We start from the raw sequence: 7309 nt of genomic DNA on the forward strand, positions 1-7309 counted from the left end.
ATGACATGATACACAAAGAAATAGAGGTGTACGTCGATGATGTGATCATCAAATCTTGGCGTCAGGAGGACCATGTGGCAGACCTAAGGAGATTTTTCCAAAGACTCCGGAGGTATGATATCAAGCTTAACCCGGCCAAATGCGCATTCGGGGTTCCATCAGGAAAGTTGCTAGGATTCATCGTCAGTCGACGGGGGATTGAGTTAGACCCATCCAAAATTGAATCCATCCGAGACTTGCCACCGCCAAGGAACAAAACAGAGGTAATGAGTTTGCTGGGTAGACTCAATTACATCAGCAGGTTCATCGCTCAACTCACAGCAACTTGTGAGCCCATATTTCGGCTACTGAGAAAGGATGCTGCAGAAGGTTGGACGACAGAGTGTCAAGAGGCTTTCGACCAAATCAAAGGGTATCTGTCTAATCCACCCGTGTTGGTCCCGCCTAAGCCCGGGAAACCCCTAATCCTTTACCTGACAGTCTTGGAAAATTCATTTGGTTGTGTACTGGGGCAACATGATGACACAGGAAGGAAGGAGCAGGCCATCTACTATCTTAGCAAGAAATTCACAGTGCATGAGGTCAAGTACACTCAACTCGAGAAAACATGCTGCGCCCTAACTTGGGTAGCTCAGAAGTTGAAGCACTACCTGTCTTCATATACTACTTATCTCATATCCCGCTTGGACCCATTGAAGTATATCTTTCAGAAACCTATGCCCACGGGAAGGTTGGCAAAGTGGCAAATTCTGCTCACAGAGTTTGATATCATCTACGTAACGAGGACGGCCATGAAAGCCCAGGCACTGGCAGACCATTTGGCAGAGAATCCCGTTGACGAAAAATACGAGCCCTTAAGAACGTATTTTCCTGACGAAGAGGTGATGCACACGACTGATTTGGAATTACCTGAGGAACCGGGTTGGAAGCTTTTCTTCGATGGAGCTGCAAACGCAAAAGGAGTTGGAATAGGAGCAGTACTCATTTCTGAAACAGGACGGCATTATCCTGTTACGGCTCAACTGCGCTTCTATTGCACCAACAATATGGCCGAATATGAGGCTTGCATTTTGGGTCTGCGCTTGGCTGCTGACATGGATGTCCAAGACGTCTTGGTCTTGGGAGACTCGGACCTCTTGGTACATCAAATTCAGGGTGAATGGGAAACACGAGATCTAAAGCTCATACCATACCGACAATGCTTGCATGATCTGAGCAAGCAATTTCGATCGGTGAAGTTCAAACACATCCCGAGAGTTCACAATGAGGTTGCAGATGCCTTGGCCACCTTAGCATCAATGCTGCACCACCCTGACAAAATGTATGTTGATCCTCTGCATATCCAAGTCCGTGATCAGCACGCCTACTGCAATACCATAGAAGAAGAAGCAGATGGCGAACCCTGGTTTCATGATATCAAGGAATACCTCAGAATGGGGATATATCCAGAACATGCCTCGGGAGACCAAAAAAGAGCCCTTCGGCGTTTGTCGAATGGTTTCTTCCTCAGTGGAGGAGTATTGTACAAAAGAACCCCGGATTTGGGATTGTTGAGATGCATAGATGCCGGACAGGCAACAACGGTTATGGCAGAAGTACATGCTGGAGTTTGTGGGCCGCACATGAGTGGATATGTATTGGCAAGGAAAATCCTTCGAACAGGGTGTTATTGGCTCACCATGGAACACGACTGTATCACTTTCGTGAGGAAATGCCATCAGTGCCAGATACATGGAGACTTAATTCATTCTCCGCCAACAGAGTTACATACGATGTCAGCACCTTGGCCGTTTGTGGCCTGGGGCATGGATGTCATTGGGCCCATCGAGCCAGCAGCGTCCAACGGTCACAGGTTCATTCTAGTGACCATTGATTACTTCACCAAATGGGTTGAGGCTAAAACCTTCAAGTCGGTAACCAAGAAGGCAGTGGTGGACTTTGTTCACTCCCATATCATCTGCAGATTTGGGATCCCAAAAGTGATCATCACGGATAACGGTGCGAATCTCAATAGCAGCTTGATGAGAGAGGTATGCCAACAATTTAAGATTACACACCGCAATTCCACCCCATATCGTCCTAAGGCAAATGGAGCAGTCGAAGCAGCCAATAAGAATATCAAGAAGATACTGCGAAAAATGGTGGAAGGGTCCAGACAGTGGCACGAGAAATTACCCTTTGCTTTATTGGGGTACCGCACTACCGTCCGGACCTCCATAGGCACAACTCCTTACTTGTTGGTATACGGAACTGAGGCCGTGATACCAGCGGAGGTCGAAATTCCGTCCCTCCGAATTGTCGCTGAAGCCGGAATTGATGATGATGAATGGATCAAAGCTCGCTTGGAACAGTTGAGCCTGATAGATGAGAAAAGATTGGCAGCAGTGTGCCATGGTCAGCTGTACCAGAAGAGAATGGCTAGAGCGTATAATAAAAAGGTGCGCCCCAGGAAGTTTGAAGTAGGGCAGCAGGTATTAAAGAAGATCCTCCCACATCAGGTCGAAGCAAAAGGCAAATTCGCCCCAAATTGGCAAGGGCCTTATATCGTGACCAGAGTATTGTCCAACGGCGCTCTGTGTTTGACAGATATCGAGGGTAGATGTGTCGACATGGCTATCAATTCAGATGCAGTCAAGAGATATTATGCGTAATTTCTTTAATTATGGCAATTTTTGGTTTATTTGTTTGCATTTGGCATTTGATGGATAATGAGATGACGGAGGCAATTCTTTCTTCTATCCAAACACTGTTTAACCCTTGCTTCCCCCTTTGAGCCTTAAGTAATTCTTTCATACCCCTCTTTTGGAATCACTAATGGAAAGGACATGAAAAAAAAAAAAAAAAAAAAAAAAGAAGAAGAAAAAGAAGATGAAATCATAAAGAAATACAAAACCGTGGGAACTACGTTTGACCTGATTCCTCAAAGAGGATACGTAGGCGCCTCACGGCTCGGTCATAGTATGCATCATAGGGGATATCCGATGCATAATGTACATAGTGTGCGTAATAGGCACAGCGTGCGTAACGCACATAGCGCAACATAAGTATAAATAATAAATTCCCCAAGCAAGAAAACTGGGGCAGAAGTTATGTTTTAAAATTCCAACAAAGGTTCGATTCCAAAAGTTGTAGCACATCACCCATCAAATTATTTTCATTTCTCTCATAGCCTTTCTTTAACCCCACACCAAAACCAACATCAACGTCCAAAAGACCTCCCGATCAATGTTCAAGAGATGTCGAGTCAGGCGAATAAGACCGAGAATAATACACCAAGCCCCAGCAAAGAAGAGGATCGTAAGATTGGGAACGAATTGATAGTCAAAGGAATCTCCAGAAAAGAGGGTCGTATCTACAACACCCCGATTCCTCGAAAGAAATAAAATGAGAGAGTCTCATCGGTGAAAACCTTCGCAGGCACCGAGAGGCGATGTAAGATGAGGGATATAAAATGAGAGAGTCTTATTGGTGAAAACCTTCACAGGCACCATAAGGCGCCGGGAGATGAGAGAAAAGAGAGAGTCTCATTAGTGAAAACCCCTCGAAGGGCACTATGAGGCGACGAAACAGATCAGCAAAGCTACCACATTCGCAACAAGATGAACATCCATTTATCATCCCCAGCAAGTCAGACCGTCGGACAAATCGATTGATACAAATAGACTGGGTCGGGAATCTATGGTGCACGTCATGATCACGGGGACCAGTTGTGTCCTCCAGATAAGTTCTTTGGATTGTCTCCTCCCACAAAATATTGGTTCAGAAAGTTTTTCTTTTTTCCATGTCTTTATTTCTTTTCCTAAAATGTGTCTTGAAAGGATTTTTCAAAGCTTACTACCAGAAACCAAAGGAGAATTCATCCAATGCAGGATGATACAAACAGTCTTAAAGGCCGGTCCCAGGCAATGCAGGGATTGTGCCCGGAAATTTTGGAAGAAGTAAGCTCCAAAAGGGAGTGGTTTCGGGAGTTAGAAGCAGACTCCCACATCATGTGTTTAAAGAGAAAGCAGAAAAGGGGATAAATTGAAAACCAATCCCCAGCAGGCTAGAGACCCCCAACAGGCAACTTTGCCTGCCAACCAATTATGGGGACAAAGAGCAAGAAAAGGGGAAGAGAGAAAAATTGCTCGCCAGAAAGGCACCCTCTACCACCACGATTAAAACTGACTAAATCCTTTTGTCTTTTGCAGGAGAGCAAAGAATTGATGACGGCAACAAGATGCAATGCCATGGAAGTTACCAAAAACCGGGGCAGAAAATTTTCTGCCGATTGTCGAAAATTTTCTCGGAAGAACGGGGAAACAATTTCAATACTTTTAAGTTCTAGGTCGCCCACCAGTATAATGCGGGAATACGTTTAAGTTCTAGGTCGCCCACCAGTATAATGCGGGAATACATTTAAGTTCTAGGTCGCCCACCAGTATAATGCGGGAATACTTTTAAGTTCTAGGTCGCCCACCAGTACAATGCGGGAATACATTTAAGTTCTAGGTCGCCCACCAGTACAATGCGGGAATACATTTAAGTTCTAGGTCGCCCACCAGTACAATGCGGGAATACTTTTAAGTTCTAGGTCGCCCACCAGTACAATGCGGGAATACATTTAAGTTCTAGGTCGCCCACCAGTACAATGCGGGAATACATTTAAGTTCTAGGTCGCCCACCAGTACAATGCGAGAATACATTTAAGTTCTAGGTCGCCCACCAGTATAATGCGGGAATACATTTAAGTTCTAGGTCGCCCACCAGTATAATGCGGGAATGCATTTAAGTTCTAGGTCGCCCACCAGTACAATGCGGGAATACTTTTAAGTTCTAGGTCGCCCACCAGTATAATGCGGGAATACATTCAGCTCTAGATTTTGGAATCAGTCACCCCACCTGAAGACGGAGGGGTACAACAGAGATCCCCAAACGGGAAACAATGAAATCCCCAGCACCAAGAAGCAGACAACTGCAAAAGCAAGCGCACATTCAAAGGGAAGAAGGAACGCGTCTCAAAAGAAGTAGTTTGGGAACGTTGTAGCATGCCAGTATAACAATTCTGATGAAAAGGCGTACCACTGAAGAAACCATTGGAAGATCTAAAGAAGAAAGCCGTGTCCCCAGCAAATCAAGCAAATTGATGAGAACTGACATTCAGAAAAGGTGAAGGACCAGCATCATCTCCAAGTTCACAAAATAAAGGCGTCGGAGGAAAGCATTAGCCGACAAGAAAGCAAGGCAACAAGAACAAGTTGAAGATGGATGAAATTTCAGGATCCTCAGTTTAACTTAGCTTCTTGTTTTCCTTTTAGAGCAATGTAATAGGGAGATCGGTTGAGCAGTAGCATCCTACAGCAGCATACAACAGCGCACAACAACAGCAAGCAATACAGTCACATGGTAGTCCCAGCTACCAAAATTTCCCGAACTACATTGACCTGATTCCTGTTCAGCCCAGGATATGTAGGAAACCTCCTGAAGCAAAGGTTCGGTCAAATCTTTTTCAAAAAATGCTTCACACGGAGTATTCGGACGGGCAAAAATCGCTCGCTTTATCTTTGCGCGAAAACCCTTCGTGTCTTCGTGCAAAGAGGGGCAGCTGTAAGCACGTGATTTTTGCTTCACGGACAATCGCTCCAAAAGAAAATAAAAATAGTGGCAAAAGGCTTCGCTGTACAATTTTTCGGTCTTTCCGTGACATGTTTTGTTAGTCGTTTGTGAGTCTGTCCATTTTGCATCTAGTCATTATCAAACAAAAATACAAAAAAAGGGGCCTGTCGTTAAAAGAAAATTCAAAAATGTGTATGTGTGCATCGTTCATTCTCAGCTGTGAGCTAACCATTTTTATTTTTATTTTTTTTTTCTTATTTTTGTTCATTTTGTGTTAATTGTTATAGGTGCTAACCAATATGTGTGTGAGTTTATTTTAATTTTTATAATTTTTAGGAATTTTTAGTTTAATTTGTTGATTTGAAAAAGAAAAAAAAAAGAAGAGAAGAAAAGGGAAAATCGGATTGGGCCCCAAAATGAGGCCCAAAGCCAAGGCAAGACCCAGTCCAAACCAGGCCTGCCCAGGCACGCCCCCAAAACGACGCCGTATAGGGCGTTCGATCTGAGCCGTCCGTCCAGGCCAATCCAACGGCTCAGGACCTTTTTCAACAACCCGTGTTCAAACCCGACCCAATAACCAATCCGACCCAACCCCTCATTTAAACCAAACGACCCCGTTTAACTACTGAACGACCCCGTCTTGTTTCTCACCCTCAGATCCAAGCCGTTGAGATCGTATGATCCAACGGCTCAGATCCAATCAACCCCCCCATATATAAACTCAGCCCTTTACCCCGCACCCCCTATCCGAACCCCCCCTTCAGTCATCTCCTTCCCCAACCCCTTCTCATCCTCGAACCCTAGCAGCCGCCCCAGTATCCCTCGCCATTAAAGCCGGCGGCATGAACGCCGATGGCCGCCTCCTGAACACCCTAGGACCACCTCACTGACCTGAACACGAATCCACTAACCACGAGCCTCGAATCACTTTCGTTCGTCTCGAATCTTCATTTGAAGATTTGAGTCGAACCCGGATCTATGCCAAACCATCCCATCTTCATACCAGACACTCCCCTGACCTTCCTCGTGACCAAACCAAACTTGGTTTGGTCCGAATCTACCCACAACTCCCAAAAATCCAGATCTGGATATCCAGACTTTAGGACACATGCACTTGGGGAATCCGGCCGGTTTGGACATAGGTTTGAGGTCTAATAGACCTTAATCAAGGTGTTCTCATGTGAGAACACCCTGATTAAAGTTTGTTCGGCCTCAAAAGTTCGAAGTCGAGTTTGATTTGGGTCCGTTTGATTTCAAACTTTTTCAGTAAGTTTCCTTTTCTCTTTGTTTGGTTCTAATTAAGTTGTCATCATATTTCTTTGTGTTTGTTTGTTATTTTGTTATTTTTCAGTCGGATTTCTTCCATCTCGGTTAAAGGCCTTTTTATTTGGCCAATTGTCTTCTGTTTGTGTTCTGAATATACCCTGTGATATATATTAGTCGTCAAACGAGTTTAATTCACATAAGTTCCCAGTGTTTGAACAAATTGGTCTGAAGTCATTCGGGACTCTATACGTGTTGTTCATATGAACGATTGATTGTTATGTGTTACGATTAATATAGTCGAGTCGATATATGTCGTCAATTAGTTTCAATCGTTAATGGTAACAACTTGATTCGTATTGCTTATTTGAGTCCCATTAGGAACTGAATTGTATTGCCTATTGATTTTGTTCAAATTAAATTAAAAGAACATCTAGGGGGAAAGGTTATA

Source organism: Nicotiana sylvestris, chromosome 5, assembly GCF_000393655.2.
Source record: "Nicotiana sylvestris chromosome 5, ASM39365v2, whole genome shotgun sequence".
Classification (NCBI taxonomy): domain Eukaryota; kingdom Viridiplantae; phylum Streptophyta; class Magnoliopsida; order Solanales; family Solanaceae; genus Nicotiana; species Nicotiana sylvestris.